Source organism: Gorilla gorilla, chromosome 7, assembly GCF_029281585.2.
Source record: "Gorilla gorilla gorilla isolate KB3781 chromosome 7, NHGRI_mGorGor1-v2.1_pri, whole genome shotgun sequence".
NCBI classification, from domain to species: Eukaryota; Metazoa; Chordata; class Mammalia; order Primates; family Hominidae; genus Gorilla; species Gorilla gorilla.
Genome location: NC_073231.2, coordinates 23,689,686 through 23,708,566, shown reverse-complemented (window position 1 = coordinate 23,708,566; position 18,881 = coordinate 23,689,686). Strand labels below are relative to the sequence as shown.

Genomic DNA, 18,881 nt, shown 5'->3' with positions numbered 1-18,881 from the left:
TTTTACCTACAATTTTTATATATAAATTATTATTATTATTTTGAAACAGAGTCTCGCTCTGTCACCAAGCTGGAGTGCAGTGGCACAATCTTGGCTCACTGCAACCTCCGCCTCCCAGGTTCAAGTGATTATCCTGCCTCAGTCTCCCGAGTAGCTGGCACTACAGGCGCGTACCACCATGCCCAGCTAATTTTCGTATTTTTAGTAGAGATGAAGTTTCACCATGTTGGCTAGGATGGTCTCATTGTCTTCACCTTGTGATCTCCCTGCCTCAGCTTCCCAAAGTGCTGGGATTATAGGCGTAAGCCACTGTGCCTGGCCTTTATCTATAAATCTTAAAAGTTAAGGGCCCTTGAGTAATAGCTGTTCTGCCCCTCTAGTTAAGGAAATGCAAACCCCTGAATGGAAACCAGGGCTCCTGCCTCCCAATCCCATGTTCCTTTCCCTAGACTCAGTTGGATTTCATGAGAGAGGTGGGTTTGAACAAAGCGTAGCGGGAGGTAGGATATGACAGCACTGGGCCTTGTGGAGCTGGGCAGCCTTTTCCTTTTTTAACTTTTTATTTGAAAATAATTATGGATTTATAGGAAGTTATAAAGGTCTGAAGTATTCCTCAGCTAGTTTCCCCATTCTTTCACATATGATAAAATGGAATGGTAAATGCGCACTAGACATAGTTTCTGGTTTGGATATTGCACTACAGTTATATCGGACAGAGCAGTGGAGCAGCGCTGACGCTGGCAGTAATCCCTCAGGGAGCAGCAAAATAGAGCCACCTCTGGCCTCACGTAGCTGGCACTGCCAAGGTGCTGGTTCTAGGGCCTCAGTTCAGAGGTTGTGCCTCTGTAGACTAGGACATTCATGTAACTCAGCTGTGCTCCAAGGGCAGGCTGCTTTCTCTCTGTTGTCACTTGGCAACTTTTCTCTAGGTCATTTATTCCAGCTTTGTGCGTGAGGCTTATGGTGGGCTCTACTTTTTTTTTTTTTTTTTTTTGGGACAAGTTTCCCTCTGTCAGCCAGACTGGCACGCTGTGGCATGATCTCAGCTCACTGCAGCCTCTGCCTGCTGGGTTCAAGTGATTCTCCTACCTCAGCCTCCTGAGTAGCAGGGACTATAGACATGCACCACCAGGCCCAGCTGATTTTTTTTTTCTTTTTTGTATTTTTTAGTAGAGGTGGGGCTTCACCATGTTAGCCAGGCTGGTCTTGAACTCCTGATCTCAAATGATCCGCCGACCTCAGCCTCCCAAAGTGCTGAGATTACAGGAATGGGCCACCATGCCCAGCCATTCTGCAGGTTTTTAGTGCCAGTAGAAACAAAAATAAAAGCAGTAATGATGCCTCCCACAATGAGTGTTTTAGTTTTAACTCTGCAAGCCATTTTCACGTTTGTTTAAAGAAAATTGACATTAGTTTTTCATCAATTTGGCAACAGGGATTGCCCTGGAAGGAGAGCCAGGCCTGACAGATATATATTGGACAAAGAACACAAAGTTTCCATACTGAAGGGGCATGCTTGCTTTTCTGAATTGCTGGAAATAAAGATGTAACAGAGTAGTAAATCATAAGCCATGCTGTGGTCAGTTTGTGCTAGGCACTATTTCTCAATTTCCTTGGCTGGTCCTCAGAGATGCTGTTCTGGTTTTACAAGTGTCTGTAGTGGGGATGGTCTCTGTCTCTCTCTCTCTCTGCATCTCTCTTTCTCTCTTTATTTCCAGCATCTTTTGTCTGATTCTTAGGCTGAGGCTGTGGGATGTTCCATAAAGGTACACCTTGTTTTGTTATGTTCTTGCTTATGTCTGTTCTGTCATTGAGCGGGGAAGCTGGAAATAAACATCTTGGGGGCTTAGGCAATCAATGGTCCCAGTCCTCTGTAGCTAAGGGCTTACAAACCTTATCACATTATAAGCTTTTAATAGGGATAAGCAATGTTTTTTAAAAGCTGAAGCCTCCTTAGACTCACCACTCCACAGGATAATTGCATTTATATCAATCTTGAGACTCATTAACTTAGTGTCAAGAAAAAAAAATCCCAACTCTTCCTACTATATGGAAGGAACTAATATTAAAAAAATTAGGACTATGACAAGGCTCATTGGATTTTCACCTTGCCCTGGGAAATATGTAAAGGGTTTGAAAGCTAAAAGAAACAGACTAGAAAAACAAATTCTAGAAAAAAAAATTAGGCATGGTTGATTAAATGGTGAGTTTTGAGTTCTCTATTTTTTCGTCTTTTTATTAAAATAACATGCATCCTTAATAGCGGAATTGGAGTGGGAATGGTGGGAATGGAAAATCTTAATTAGATCTGTGGCAGTGTTTTTTCAGAGACAGGATCTCACTCTTTTGCCCAGGCTGGGGTGAGATGGTGTGATCATTGCTGTAGCATTGAACTCCTGGGCTCAAGTGATCCTCCTGCCTCATCCTTCCAAGGAGCTAGGACTACAGGAATGTACCACAATACCCAGCTAATTTTTATGTTTTAGAGATGGGGTCTTGCTGTGTTGCCCAGGCTTGTCTCAAACTCCTGGCCTTAAGTGATCCCCCCACCTCAGCTTCCCACAGCACTGGGATTACAGGTGTGAGCTACTGTGCCTGGCCCTGCTGCATATTTTATATCCATGATGATTTGGGTATTCTCCCAAGTTTTTCCATCTCTACCTAACAAATAATACTCAACTTGAAAGGCTCTGCAGAAGCTTCTGTGATTCTTCCAACCAGATGATCTTTCTCTCCTCTGAACTACGGCACTGTTTTGTTTATATCGCGAATGACTGATCACATTCCCTTGACATAAACATTGTTTTTAGAGCGTCATTGCCACTCCCCATTACCCTGGTGAGGACAGGGATCTCAGCTGACCCTTCTGTTTGTCTCCTGTGATAATTTGTATGGTTGCTACCATGCAGTAAGCATTTAGTAGATATTTGATGATTACGTGAATACAATTCACATTATTTATAACATTATTTACTGAATGCTAGAAAAGTTGTTTTCTGTCTTAATAGTACAATGTAGCCTGGGTGTGAATAGTACAATGTAGCCTGGGCGTGGTGGCTCCTGCCTGTAATCTCACCACTTTGGGAGGCCAAGGTGGGTGGATCGCTGGAACCCAAGAGTCCAAGACCAACCTGGACAACATTGCAAGACTACGTCTCCACAAAAAGTAAAAAAGAAAAAAATTAGCTGGGCATCATGTCATGCATCTGTAGTCCCTGCTCCTTCAGAGGCTGAGGTGGGAGGATGGCTTGAGCCCTGGAGTTCAAGACTGCAGTGACCTATGATCACGCCCTTGCACTCCAGCCTAGGTGACAGAGTGAGACCCTGTCTCCAAATAAGTAAGTAAAAATAGTACTGTGTGATAATGCTGTTGAGGAACATCTCACATGCCACCTTTCCTATAGAGCGAGGTGGATGTGGCATGAGAAGGTGGTGCCCCTGCCCCTCTTTCACAGGTGCTTGCTTCAGTGTAGGTCACTGTTACGTGAGATGGAACTTTGATGGTCTTGTTCCTTGTAGATTTTTGCAATGCAGTGGTGGTAATGTCCGCAATTGTTGCAGCTTCACACGAGTGTATTCAAAAGGATCATATTCCAACTTATGTTTCACATGGAGGCATTTTATGCCTCTCCTAGGCAGCCTTGAACTGAGCCTTGTTATATGTCAGGATAGTAGCATGCAGTCTGAAGAGGGAATCAGGAAACTCCGCTCACCACAGACATCTTGCAGCCTTATTTTAGGAAGAGTCTTCTATTGTTTAATTTTTTTTTGAGCCTTGGGAATGTGTCTAGTACCAGTAGCTGAAATTAGAACATTAGTGTATTGAATCATATTTTGAGCTACTGGAAAATTGCAATTTAAAAATAACTTAGGAAGTTTTGAGATTTCTCCCAAATGTGCTTGCTGCCACTTGAAGAGTGACTTTGCAGGTCAGAACTTCACCAAGGTGTACCCAGAGTCCTTCTGGTAAGTTGCTGGTGCAGAAAAATGCTTCTGCTGCTTGCAGCCGCATGTCTACAACTATGGAATCTATTGTCCCCAGACCTAATGTCCTCCTCCACTGTGCCAGGACACTGGGCTAAGCATTTTACATACATCGCCTTTTAAAATCTCCCAGGATCCCTAATGGAATCTGTACCACTTTGTTTAAATGGCATTTTAGAGAGAGTTTTTCAAATTTACTATGGTTTTCTTTTCTTAAAATAAATGGATCTGGAGAGGTAAGAACGTGAGTTATTTTGATTTAAAATTTGGAAAGTGCAAATTTAGAGGCAAGAGATGAAGAGTCTCAAGTTCTGAGTTCTGGTTCTTACTGTGCTTTCTACCAGCTCTGTACCTGTGTATACACACCAACTATTTATTTCTTGGTGGTAGTTTTCTCATCAGCAAAGTGATGTCCATGCCACATTTCTCTCACTAATACGGTTTTGACCTTAATTTAGCTCACATCGATTTCATATTAACTCTGTTACAGGCACTATGCTGAGTACGTCATGAGGACTCTATAAGACAAGCCTTTCTGTGCTCCTCAGGTCTGGGAGACAAAGGCTTCAAGAAAGCAAACAACTGCAGGGCTCAAATGGTCTCAACCTCAGAGCCTGTAATGTCAACCACTGCATTGACTGCTAGGAGAAAGGGAAATACAAGATGTGGAAGCAACTTACAACATCAGAACAAATGGACACATGAAGTCTTACCACGACTCAGGGATTGGTAGAGCAGATGCTTGCCTGTGCAGTAATTTGAAGAATGCCAGCAGAGCTCTGTTTTCAAAGTCCCCCTCTCTTATCTTCCATTCCTGCAGGCAGAGCAAAGTTTGCAGGTCCATGAAACCAAACTTGTCTTTCTCCTAGAACTTCTCTTGTGTGTGTTCTTTTTCAGTGACAGCTCCATCCTCAGAAATGTACACGTTAAACCCTGGCGCTATCTTCTTCTTTTTATTTTTTTTGGAGACGGAGTCTCGTAGTGTGATCTTGGCTCACTGCAGCCTCCGCCTCCCATGTACAAGCAATTCTCCTGCCTCAGCCTCCTGAATAGCTGGGATTACAAGCGCACACCACCATGCTTGGATAATTTTTGTGTTTTTAGTAGAGATGGGTTTCTCCCATGTTGGCCAGGCTGTTCTCAAACTCCTGACCTCAAGTGATGTACCCACTTCAGCCTCCCAAAGTGCTAGGATTACAGACGTAAGTCACCGTGCCGGCCCCCTGGACCCTACTCTTGATGGATAGCTTTTTTTTCTCCTCATGTAATTGGTGTACTTCCTCTGTCTTTAGTGCTGTAGCCTGGGTTTAAGTCTTCCTGGCCTTTATTTAGAACATTGTAATAGCCTCATATCTGGTGTCCCCAGTGCCAGTCTTTCCTCTCCAGTTCATCTCAACACTGCTTATTTGCTAAAATTCAGTCTGATCGTGTGAGTCTGTTGTTTAAAATCTTGGACAGCTGGCTAGCCGTTACCTATAGGATGAGATTTCATCCTATCAGTTTAAATTTTCTGCCTTGAAATGAGGGCCCTTTGCTATGATGTCTTCCCCCACACCTCCCTTTTGCCCTTACGCTCCAGGACGGTGTGTTGAAAGGGCATTCTGCATTTCCAGATTAACCTATCAGTGCTTTTCCTCATGGTGAACACACATCTGCTAAAGCACCTCTGTAGATTATAGAGAAGCCATGTGGCATGGTGCTTAAGAGCACAGACAACACTGGACTAGAGACCCTGATTTGCTGTGGCATTTGGACATGTTAATAACCTCTGTCTCAACGTCCTTGTCTGTCTGCAAAGAACCTACCTCATAGGAGGTATCAGAAAGTTAAAAGGAAGATGGAGATAGCATGGGGTTATAATTATGAGAGGAAAGTCTACTGAAAGAGAATGGAATGTTTTAAGATTGATGCAGAGGGAACATATTAGTGGAATGTTCAACAGTGTTAAACTGTAAAACTCGGATTAAATAATTGTCGTGTGGCATCTATCTGTGCGTAGAACCAGGACAATTTGTACTGTGCATACATTTCTTTACAGGCATGAAATCTTGAAATGTTATTTAGCTAATGCCATAATAATCAGTTAACTCCCTAGTAGAGATTGCTGACTACAAGATAGGATTGGCAGCAGGCACCAGGAGTGAGGGACTCCAGGAGAGGGACTCATAGGCCTGGGGAGGCTGGAGCTACAGCCTTAAAAATATTGTCTGCAATATTATCTGTAGGTCTTACTTTTACCAAAAATAACAATGCAGCTTGCATTTATGTGTTATTGGGCTTCCTCTTGTTATTTTTCCCTACATTTTTTATTCCATTTTTCTGTTCAGATAGATGGCACAAAGAGAGAAGCCTTGGTTGATGTAGCTTCATGGAGTTTCTAAAATAATTCTGCACAATACGTGCATTCTGCAGTCCCGTTCTATAATAATCACTTTCTAAAAGAAAGCCCCTCATTTGTGTGCTCATATCTTTTTGTAGGTGGGGAAGGAAGAGGAGAGCTGAGAGGAGTTAGGCTGTTTATTTTGTCTTACCTAAAAGTAGCAGTTTCATTCTTAACCCCTCTCACCCAGAACACGCCAGCAAAACACCTCCATGAACTCATCACAGTGGGTGCCGGCATTGCCACAGTGGGTGCCGGCATTGCCACAGTGGGTGCCGGCACCTTTCAGTGTAGGAATGTTCCCAGGTATCCTTCCTTAGGGACTGTGCTGGTGGGGAATGAGGAGGCCACTGTGCAGACTCCATTCTTTCATGATGCCTGTGGCAGACCAGGCTTCTCCATCATGCTGGCTGGTGCCAAGGATTGTGGAGAGACCAGAATGCCACCCCTGGGAGAAGGGAGCATACAGCAGCCATTAGGTGACTGCAAGTGCCCAAGAAGACAAGCGTTAATTACTAGGTTGTCACTTTTGGCACCAAAGCAGAGTGTCTCACCCAGGGGAGCCTGAGATGGAGAGGAGGGAGAGTGTCACATGCATCCTCCGACTCTCGCCTTCAGATCAAAGCATGATTTGGCACTTCACGAGACAGCTATCGGCACCAGTGATTCTGTTTAGAGGTGATGTTTTGTCCTATTTCCAGGGTTCCCTGCTGAATGTTTTCTCAACTTGGCTGCTCTTTCTCTTTTGCCCTGCTGTGGACATCGCCTTCCCCTGTGCTGGTGTTGTTTAATTCTCTATATATTGAAAAGCTCTGTCTACTTTTTGCAATGTAAGGCTGATTGAAGCAGATCATTGTGGTGGTGCTTCAGGATATGGGGGCCTACTAGCTGTGTGGGCAAGTCACCCAGCCCTGCTGAATCCTGGTTTCCTAGTCTAGGAGAATGGGGATCAACTACTCATAACTAAAGTTATTATGAGGTTTAAGTGAGACAACAGGTGATGGAGAAGGTCCAAGGATTCTCCAGCAGTACTTGGTAGACCCCCACCCCCAGGGCTGCCCGAGAGGACTAGGTCACTACCTTAGACTCAAAGTGAACACTTTTACCTGTATCTTTTAATGAATTGGGCTTTCCATAATGTTTGTTCTTGGAGAGCTGTGTCTAAAGAATGTTTTAAAACCATCAGCTGGTACCTGGTCAAGGCATTGGGTAAATATTGTTTCTCATCGTCAGTTCCCCCCTTCTACCTGCTCATAATGTACAAGGATCATTTTATCAGGAAGGAGAGAGCTTCGTTTTTCTTCTTTCTGTGCTTCTTTTCACTGTAAATAAATAAAGTTGAGCCTGTTTCGCTAATGGAGCCACCTTAGCCTTCCCAACACAGAGTGTGGTGATTCACACCTCTGATCGTGCCTTGTGGCTGATGTCTATACTCAGCACCTCTGCCTGCAGTCTGCTTAGGGCCTGTGCTGACGGCCTAGCTGGAAGTGAAGCAGCTACATTGTCTGGGGTATATACCCTGGGGTTCCTCGTGGTGTACTAGGAAAACTGAGGACACGGACACACATGAGGAGTTTAGGAGCAGAGGTTTAATAGGCAGAAGAGAAAAAGAGAAACAGCTCTCTCTACAGAGAAAGGGGTCTCAGAGCAGAAAAAGGACTGAGTGGCAGAGACTGCACAGGATTTTATAGTCTGGTTTGAGGAGGCAGTCTCTGATTTCCATAGGGCTCACAGATTGGTTTGATCAGGTATGATGTTTACATAGTGTGTGGGAAAGGTTGGTCACCCCACCCTAATATTATTATGCAAATAGCTTTCCAGTTGATTGGTGCTGTTTTGTCTGGTCCTTACAGTACAGGTTGCTGATAAAGAGAAGGGAAGATGGAGCTGCCATCTTGAACACATCTAGTCCTTAGTTCCTGCTGATAATCATCCATGCGAACTCCCAGCTTGCTTATGTATGTCTGGGGCTCGACTTTTCAGGCTGCTCTTAGTTAGAAAATGATTTGGGGCTGCTTTTCATTTAAAAGAAAGCCTTACTGAGGACTCCCATACCCTTACTATTTGCCTAAGTGATTGCTTCTTAACTCCTGTATCAGAAAGTACTTGGCTGGGGAGTGTTGCTCATTTTTAAATTAGTCCCCTCTTTGTTAATTAACAGCATGCATTTCTCTGGAAGCTGTGTGATGCGACCTCAGACCCTGATCTCTCCAGGTGCTTAATTTCCTGAGTCTTGGAGTCTCCCCAGTGCCAGGGCTGGTTTCTGCCTGCACAGGAGAATGTTAGTTTGACACATGGCCATTACATGGGCATCTACTTTTGCAGTGCTCTAGAGGAAAGAAGAGAGAACTGAGTGTGATATGATTTGGCTGTGTCTCCACCCAAATCTCATCTTGAATTGTAGCTCCTGTAATTCCCACGTGTTGTGGGAGGGACCTGGTGGGAGATAATTGAATCATGGGTGTGGTTTCCCCTATAATGTTCTCCTGATAGTGAGTAAGTCTCAGGAGATCTGATGTTTTTGTCAGGGGAAACCCCTTTGGCTTGGCTCTCATTCTCTCTTGAGTGCTGCCTTGTAAGATGAGCTGTTCCCCTTCTGCCATGACTGTGAGGCCTCCCCAGCCATGTGGAACTGTGAGTCCATTAAGCCTCTTTTTCTTTATAAATGACCTACTCTCGGGCACGTCTTTATCAGCAGTATGAAAACAGACTAATACCCAGTGTTTGGCAGGAGAGCCTTCCACAGTGATCAGTTTAACCCTTCTACAGATATTCTCTTTTTCTTCTTCTTTTTTTTTTTTCTTTTTTTTTTTTGAGATGGAGTTTCACTCTTGTTGACTATGCTGGAGTACAGTGGTGCAATCTCGGCTAATGGCAGCCTCTGCCTCCCAGATTCAAGTGATTCTCCTGCCTCAGCCTCCCGAGCAACTGAGATTACAGGCATGTGCCACCACACCCAGCTAATTTTGTATTTTTAGTAGAGATGGTTTTTCTCCATGTTGGTCAGGCTGCTGATCTCGAACTCCCAAACTCAGGTGATCTTCCCACCTCGGCCTCCCAAAGTGCTGGGATTACGGATGTGAGTCACCATGCCTGGCCTTCTTTTTCTTCTTTCAAAGAACATTTCTTAGTTGCTTAAAAATTCTACTTGCCATGATGCTTTTTAGTTGAGATGCTTCGAACTTGATATGTGAGTATAAACTCCTGGTGTCTTACACCCACATATCAGGTTTGAGGCATCTCAACTAAAAACCAACCACCTCTCCAGGTGGGCAGTGGGTCATGGCCAAAGTAGGGAATGGAGAACAGGAAATAAACGTGGCTGCAGATTCCAGCTGGAAATGGAAACTCCAGGAGCAAAGGCAGCACTTGAACCACTGAGACTGCCGGGGCCGCTGTGTTCACCTCGATCCCCAGAAAGCAGCCACTTCCAGCATCTCACCCCCTCCTGGGGGCTCCCATCATGGAAGCCCAAGGGCCAGGCCCAAGGAGTAATGGGTGACATTCCCCCAGCCTGCCCAGAGCCTGGTCTGTGGAGGCCACACGGCTGGAGGGTCTGGTGGAATCACTTAGAAACACTTGAATGTTGCGAAGATATTCTGCCTGGCCCTAGTTGCAGGGACAGAGCAAGGCTCACACTGGGATGGAGATTATTTGTCAGGATAGTGTGAGTCTGCCTAGCTGTTGAGAGATGTGTAAATGCAAATCACAGCTACATGGGGGTACAAAACATTTTAACTAGAGAGGCAGTGATTCATGCCATGTTTGAGGGGCCAGGCAAGCTCATAAATAATATTTATGAGTTCAGAAACAAGAAAAATTGGACACGCTGGGTGTAGAATGAGGAGCAGGTCTCAGCAAGCAGTTAGAGATTATGAAGTGGGTTGAACAGTATAGCACAGTGGGTAAGAATCAGACGGAGCTGGGTTTGAAGCTGGGCTCTGCTACTTGCCAGCTGAGCATCTGGGTCAAGTTACTTCATTGCTTTAAGCTTCAGTTTCTGTTTCTTTAATGGGGATAATAAGATGTAGCTCATAGGATTGTTTTGAGGATTAGATGAGATAATATTTGTGAAGTGCTTTGTATGACGTCTGGCCCCAAAGTAAATGCTCACTAAGTGCTTGTAATTATGAACAAGGGGAGGGTGTTGGAAGGCTGGTTTCATGCGGTTCTCAGTTTGGGGTGAGAACCGGCACCAAGAGCCCCAAAGGACTCTGGGAGTCAGGTCTCCCTGCAGGGTTTGGCAGCTGACTCAGCCCCACATGTGTGCTTGAGATGTCTTACAGCTGGAAGAAGCGTCTTTATTCTGTACACCTGGCTTGAGTAGCATCTTCTTATGCCAGTGTCCTGCCGTCATTGCACCTTCTGGGGTCCATGACCACCACCCATGCCAACTACCTGCCTTAGGTCTTCCTGAAGCAAGGGTGGCGGTTGTAAGAAATGGGACTAGACGGTCTGGCATAGACAGGAAGCCCCTCTCCATCAAGCCTCCTCTCTAAAGGTTTGCCAGCAAATTAAAAATCAAAATAAAAAAAAAATAGGACTTGGGTCTGTTTCTTGACCTTTTGGTGCTTGTGGTTGTGATCAGTGTGCTTTCATTTTCTGATCAGCAGGTGCCAGTTTCTTTTTGCCACATTTCCCTTTTTCTGCTTCAAGGCAGGGAAACTGAATCAGAATTCTTTTACTTATTTATTTTATTTTTTTGATTTACACTTATGTGTTTATTCTCAGTTGCTTTTCTATTGAGAATTCTTTTAAAAGACCAAGGAGGAGTTGAGGGGATGGAGGATCCCTCCCAACTAGGGAATTCCTGACTGTGAAGTCATTTGCAAGCCCATTCCCCTGGGCTGGGTCAGTGCTGGTCCCTGGAGAACACGCCCTCTGAGTCTGCAGATAGGGGGACCTCACAGGGAAGACTCAAGGAGCATCTTGAAGGCTAAGCCTAAGTCTTTTGGTTGAGGAAGGAAGGGAAGTGGGTTGTAGGTGGAGTCCTGGCAGTTTGGTCACATGGCCTGACAGCAGGTGCTGGGGACCTGAGATAGAGATAGTGGGGTCCAGAGGCAGGAAAGGACATGGCCTGACAGCAGGTGCTGGGGACCTGAGATAGAGACAGTGGGGTCCAGAGGCAGGAAAGGCACTCTGAGGCTGGGTTCCCAAAGGAATGGGGGATCAAGGTATGATCCTGGCACTGGGGACCTGGAATCAGTTGTGGCAAGAGCCCTGCCCCAAGGACACTTGTAATGCAGTCAGAAGATCAACTACTGGAAACCTGAAGCTAGGTATCTGTGGGCTCCAGGATGGTCCATCAGGGTGAGACAATATTATTTAAAAATATTTTACGCTTTATTATTTTAGATCTATTGTAAATACATAATACTACATTATAAAGCTTGTATTTAATATTTTATTTTTATTTTCTTTTGGAGACAGAGTTTCACTCTGTCACCCAGGCTGGAGTGCAGTGGAGTGATCTTAGCCCACTGCAACCTTCACCTCCCAGGTTCAAGTGATTTTCCTTCCTCAGCCTCCCAAGCAGCTGGGACTACAGGCACAAGCCACCATGCCAGGCTAATTCTCTTCTGTATTTTTTTTTTTTTTTTTTGGTAGAGACGGGGTTTCACCATGTTGGCCAGTCTGGTCTCAAACTCCTAACCTCAAGGGATCTGCCCACCTCAGCCTCCCTAAGTACTAGGATTACAGGCGAGAGCCACTGTGCCTGGCCTGTATATAATTTTTAAATAGATACATGTATATATATATAGTCTCTGTTCAAAAGTCATATGATGCCTGAAATGTGCTATTTATGTTTAATTAATGTTTGGAGACGGCTGATCTTGAGTATTGAGGAAAGAGGAGGAAAAGCAGCAAAACTGCTAGGGCCACCAAGGCAGCTGCCCACACAGATTGCTGTCTGTGTGAAACCGGAGCCAGTGCCTTTGCTAAGTAGCTCGGTGTCAGGGCTGGAGGGGGTCGGGGAAGAAGGCTTCAGATCCTTCCACAGCCAACTCCAAACTCTTGGCATTTAATTGTTGACTCCCCAGTGGGACCCCTGTCCTCTCACTGGGATTTGGCTCAAGCACCTCTTAGGGCATACACAGTAATACTGATCTGCTTTAGTTGCTGTCAGGAACGTAGCTGAAGATAAAGCACTTGGCCCATAGATAGATGCTAATGAAAGTCTCAATGGAAAAAAGAAACCTGCATTCCAGAAAGATCTCTGGCACCTGAAAACCTTGCTCTGAAACTTCTGGGTGGATGTGGTTTGGGGAGATGATGAGCTATTATGCTCATTTTCAGGTCATTTTGGCTTCTTTGAAAGTATAGTTATGTGATGTGTAACATTTTGTCAATGGACCAAATACATGTGGGTGGTTCTATGATTATAATACTATATTTTTACTGTACCTTTTCTTTGTCTAGATATGTTTAGATACACAAATACCATAGTGTTACAGTTGACTGCAGTATTTATTATAGCCACATGCGGTACAGGTTTGTTAGCCTAGAAGCAATAGGCTATACCATATGGCCCAGGTGTGTGGTAGGTCTACCATCTAGGTTTGTGAAAGTACACTCCATGATGTTCACACAACAACAAAATTGCCTGATGATGCATCTCTCAGAACATTTTTCTTTCATTAAGCAATGGCATAACTGTGCCTCAGCCCTAAACTAATTAAGTGTGTATAAGAGACAGATTATTGTGGACTCTAGCAGTTGTAGGTGTTGGTTGTATATACTCATTTTCTTTAACAGCAGGCAGATGGCACAAAATACATATATATATATATAGAGAGAGAGAAAACTCTATGAACAGAATGTACTGGGTGTAGGAGTTGGGAGTGTTAGGGTCTTTCAGTCATTATAGTGGCTTTCGTGTGTCTTCCGTTACATTTTGCGGTATTTTCCTTTGATGTTAAGACCTTTGCTGTCCTCTTTTCTCCCACATTGTTGCTATCCTCCTATGTCCTGGGTGCTACTACCCAACTCTAATATTCAGTGTCTAGTGCATGGTCTGGGTAGGAGATGATGGAGCCTTGAGTAGGGTGGTGGTGCAGGTAGAGATGCAAGAACTGATTTGAGATACTTTTGGAAGAGGAAGCATGTTGACATGGTGATAAGTCAATGGCAGAAGATGATGGAGAAGGAAGGGCTAGGGATGGTTTTCCCGCCTCTGGCTTAAGCAGCTTGGTGGGTTGTGCTGCCGTTGGCTGCAAAGACAATGACTGGAAGGGAAACAGAGCTGCTGTGCTTCATCACTTCTCAGTTACCTTGGCCCGTGTGCTGTAATAGTCAGCTACTTCTACACAACACACCATTGTTGACTCTGGTTTCTGGAAACAGTGTTCCTCTGTTTTAACTTTACAGATTTCCTAAAGTCCCTGACACTTAAAAAAAACACTTTTGGATTAATGACCATTGTTCAAGAATAAAATCTCGGAGGGCTTTGGTAGAAAGCATATTGGGCTTCAAGTCAAAGATGGGTTTGAGTCCCATTTCTATATCTTGCAGGTTGTGTGGTTTTAGACAAGTCGCATAACTTCTCTGAGCCTTATTTTCTCAAACGGAGAACTGATTATAGTAATGTATTTCTGATGTCACAAGATTATTGCATCATAGGAGATAAGACATATTAAAACATTTTATAAAATGAAAAATAGTGTATGGTTGAGACATAGCATTTTTATGTAAATCTGAAGTCTGTGACCCTGTGAATTAGTTATCTATCTGTTGGAATGTAATAAATTATTCCAAAACTTAGCTTAAAGTAACAAACATTTATTATCTCACAAGGTCTTAGGGTCAGGAGTCTGGGAGCAGCTTAGCTGGATAGTTTTCGTTCAGGGTTGCAATCAAGCTCTCTGATTGCAGTCATCTCAGGCCTTAACTGTGGCTGCAGAACGCATTTTCAAGCTCTTTCAGGGGGTTGCTGGCAGGCCTGCCTCTGTTCCTTGCTAGCTGTCGGTCAGCTGGAGGCTTCAGTTCCTCATCCATGGGCCCCTCCACAGGGCTGCTCACAACACAGCAGCTTGCTTGGGAGAGAGGGCACCCAAGACAGAAGCTGCCCCCTTTTACAACTTAATCTCACAAGTGCCATACCACTTCTTCTGCCACATTTGTTGGTCACTGATATGGTTTGGTTCTGTGTCCCCACCCAAATGTCATTTTGAATTGTAATCCCCAGTATTGGGGGAGGGACCTGGTAGGAGATGATTGGATCATGGAGGGCAGATTTCCCACTTGCTGTTCTCATCATAGTGAGTGAGTTTTTGCAAGATCTGGTTGTTTAAAAGTGTGTAACACTTCCCCCTTCTGTCTGTCTCTTCTGCTGCCATGTGAAGATATGCTTGGTTTCTCTTCCACCATGACTGTAAGTTTCCTGAGGCCTCCCCAGCCATGCCTCCTGTACAGCTGTGGAACTGTGAGTCAATTAAACCTCTTTTCTTTATAAATTACTCAGTCTCAGGTAGTTCTTCATAGCAGTGTGAGAACAGACTAATACAGTCACTCACAGCAAGCCCCCAGTACAGTGTGGGAGCAAACACACAGTGGTATGAATACCAGGAGGCAGGGACCATTGAGGGCCATCTTGGAACCTGGCTATCACACCCTGCCTACAGGAATTCAACTGGGGTAGAGGGAATTCTACAGGAAGCCATATGTTCAAATAAAGTTTGCAGTGCTGACTTTATATCCATTTTTGAGAGCATTTGAAAACTCTGAATAAGAATCCTTTCCACGCACCTTCAGGATGGTATGTTTATCCGAGAGATATGACTTGAGTTTATGTTCTGTTGGTACAGCTAATCCTTTGACTGAAGGTTAGTTTGTGCCCTTGCTGTCAAAGAGCTGATTGTATGTGCCCAAGTGGAATAGACTCGCACTGCGGCATTAGGGCTTTGGTCTACCACTTCCTGACCCCATAGACACTGCTTGTTTTTTTCTCCATCAAGCCTTTTGGCTGTGTCTGTGCACGGGGTGGAGATGTCTTGCAGAATTTATTGCCACTCCTTGAATAGTTTCCTTTATCACTTACAACGCCTGTCATTGTAGCATGTAGTGCTGCCTGCCCTGGCCTCGCCATGAAGCCACTGTCCTTTCTGCCTGCTGCTGACCCTGACAGCATTTCATCAGCAGGGCTTGTCCTTGAGTCTTTCTTGATTTATGAGCCTCTTGTGGACATTAGTAGGCATATCTTGGCAGAGTAAACAGCTCTCGTGACCAAAATGTTCACTGAAATCTGCAGAGTGAAATGCTTACACTCAAACTGAGAGCCACTTCTGTCCTAGTCATAGAAATCCCGGTATGCACTGGCCACATTTCGGTTAAGTCTTAGGCTGTGAAACAAACCTGACCTGCCTTCGTTTTACCTTCTGAGATGAAATGGTAAACAGTACCTGTAACTACTTGGATATCTTATCTTGACAAATATTGATGACACATAACATTTATCTTAAACTTCTGTCGTTTTAAAATGTATTATATTTGTACTTTTCAGATCCTCCCATCTCCAACTCCTCACCCATACATTTGGTCGGTGGGAACATGACATTAACACTTTATATCTATTTTAATGGTATTTTGTCTGTTTGGGGCTCAAATTATAGTTATTTGAAAGGACGTTAGTTCCTGTACAAGCTAGTAAGTTTGTTGAGGCTGGGATTTGTTCTTGGTTCACCTTTTCATCTCCTGGAACTTTTTATACAGTGCATTGAACATACTAAGTGCTTAGTGCCTATTTGTTGTATGAATGAATAAAGACAGAATCCTAGATAGAGTGGACTGAGACTGTCGTCTATTGTTTGTTCATTGCTGTGTTATTTGGAGGTTGTTTCCGGGTCTCAGATCGGAGTGAGTCCTACAAGCGTTGCTCTGCAGGGGTGTTTTGCCTTCACAGAAGACCATGAAGAAGCCGCCTCCTGTTGTTTTGTCGCCCAGAGATTGTAAGAATGGCAGGAAAGGCATTGCGCTTGGATATCTCCTTCATTCTAATCAAGAAATCCACAGTTTCAGACGTGATGCATCACAGTTCCCTCCCTGGGGGTTTGGCCAGGGATAGGAAAGTATTAGGCAAAACAATTAGTAAGGATGAACATTTAAAAATGGCAGTGTCAAGAAAGCTGATGAGCATAAGGATTTTCTACAATTAAAAAAAAACCAAAAAACGGGAATTATGTATCTCCCTTCTTCCAAGCGTCCTAAAATTTGTTGTTGACAGGGACTCCTTGCTCCCTACTCTCTCTGTCCCACAGCCACCCCCAAGAGACTGAGCTGGTCTAAAAATGTGGGTGCATTTCTAAGTTCTTAAAATAGTAGCTCAATGCTGCTGTGATCACATAAAGCTGTATTTTCACTGTCATCTCTAACTTCTAGTAGTGCTTGGTAATTACACGGTGCTTTCCATCTGCAAGTCTGTGAACATATAAATTTTAACTCTTTAATTCTCCCACTGTTGCTCAGAGAAGGAGATTGCACAGAGCTTTTGTGGCTTAGATATGTGTTGGTCCAGTTATGTCTCATCAAGGTGTTTTTTTCCTGAAGGTGGCAGAGGTGGTGACACCCATTTTTTTTTTTTTTTTTTTGAGACAGAGTCTTGCACTGTTGCCCAGGCTGGAGTGCAGTGGTGCAATCTCAGCTCACTGCAACCTCTGCCTCCTGGGTTCAAGCGATTCTCGTGCCTCAGCCTCCACATTAGCTAGGATTACAGGCTGCATGCACCACGATGCCTGACTAATTTTTGTATTTTTAGTAGAGGTGGGGTTTTACCATGTTGGCAAGGCTGGTCTTGAACTCCTGACCTTAAATGATCTCCCCGTCTTGGCCTCCCAAAGTGCTGGGATTACAGGTGTGAGCCACCGTGCCCGGCCAACACCTACTTTTAAGAATGATGTTTTGTGCTACCGAAGGAAAAACATGAAGTCTTCACAGAAGCAAGAATCCGAAGGGTAAGAGCCTGTCCTGACTTCAGGAAGCAGATACTCCCAGCCTCTTCAGTATAACCAGTTTTTAAGCTTTTGATTACAGATGAGATTACTGGAACGGTTCAGAGATATTTTGTCTGTTAAAGAATGGAATTTTGTTTCCGACACATGTTATCTGCTTCTGACATTTCAAAGGAAAAATTCATCGCTGCCTCCTTGGCAGCAGTTCTTATGACTTTTTGTTATTTCTATTAAAAATGCGCATCCTTCCTAAAAATCTGTCTTTTCCACTTTTTCTTCTTTTCTCCAAAGAGTGGAATACCAAATAACTTTGAAATTTATACTAGTGAATTTCAAAAGCCAAAATAGATCTTGAAGAAAATTATAGAACAGAACAAAAAGATATTCTAGTTTTAAATTTTCAAATCACAGATTTAGTTTTTAAATAGTGTTCAGTTAACCAACATGATTTTCATCTTTTATGCAAATACAACCATTTTATTAGAAAACCCTGAGAGAAAAACAGCATAATTTAAGTTTCCACAACACAACAAAATGTGTTGACTATTCCATTTTTGTTTTTTGATTTGCTTGTTTTGTCTTTAATGACAATCTTTTTAAAGTAGGAGTCTTGAAAGTGGCAGAATAGCATGATAACATGTCTTCACTCGTAATTTAATACTTGGATATAATGAGTTTATCTAAGAGACTTCATTAGAAACAGCAAGGTGCCTGAACAGCAAAGCTGAACTGTTTTCAATCACAGAATTACAGTAATTATACAAATCCCAAGGTTTTCATCAGATGGAAAAGGCTTCCAGGGCTAAACATGCACTTTAAACTTAGCACTAATAACTGTGTGTTGTTCTAAATTACAGTAGAGAGAATCCTTGGGCTGAAGGAAATATTAGAATATTAAGTGTTGAATTTCTCAGAAAAGTTGAGAAACTATTTTGATAGCATAGTGATATGACTAAGAGGCACATCTCCTGGGTAATAGAAGAGGAACTGTTGTGTAGACATAGTGCATAGCAAGTGAATATTCAAGTAAAGGAGGATGTTAACATTCTGTCTTTGAGAGGAACATCTCTCTCTTTTCTCCCAAGGGTCCTGAACGTGCGAACTGACTGGGCTGAGCTCTTCTTCTCATCGGTAAATAGGATAGACTACCAGTAAATGAGATGATTATTGGCCCAGAATCTGGCTTTCTGAGTCGGGTGAAGACTATATAAAGAATAATTTAGTTATCATGAGGATTACTTAAAATGACAAGTTTTTATAAAATGGCAAAGGCATGATACCCTCAGGGAGCTTGTTTGTGAGTGAAATGATATAGAAAGATGCATCTAGGAGGGCCGGGCACGGCAGCTCACGCCTGTAATCCCAGCACTTTGGGAGGCCGAGGCGGGCGGATCATGAGGTCAGGAGATCGAGACCATCCTGGCCAACATGGTGAAACCCCGTCTCTACTAAAATACAAAAACATTAGCCGGGGGTGGTGATGCATGCCTGTAGTCCCAGCTACTCAGGAGGCTGAGGCAGGGGAATCGCTTGAAGCCAGGAGGCAGAGATTGCAGTGAGCAGAGATCGCGCCA

General features: G+C 43.8%; 1 protein-coding gene across 37 annotated transcripts in view; it reads left to right on the top strand.

Annotated features, from left to right (window-relative positions):
- Positions 1-18,881, top strand: part of CSGALNACT1 (chondroitin sulfate N-acetylgalactosaminyltransferase 1) — a 357,361-nt gene that overhangs the window by 235,176 nt on the left and 103,304 nt on the right. For 5 of the 37 annotated variants that reach the window (XM_063709119.1, XM_063709109.1, XM_055349093.2 and 2 more), the window contains one exon: positions 14,707-14,786. The exons of 31 other annotated variants lie outside the window; for them this stretch is intronic. The gene's annotated coding sequence lies outside the window, so the exon portion shown is untranslated. Of the gene's footprint in view, positions 1-14,706; positions 14,787-18,392; positions 18,439-18,881 lie in introns of all 37 variants that reach the window. One more of the 37 variants, XM_063709110.1, reaches the window with a different exon arrangement.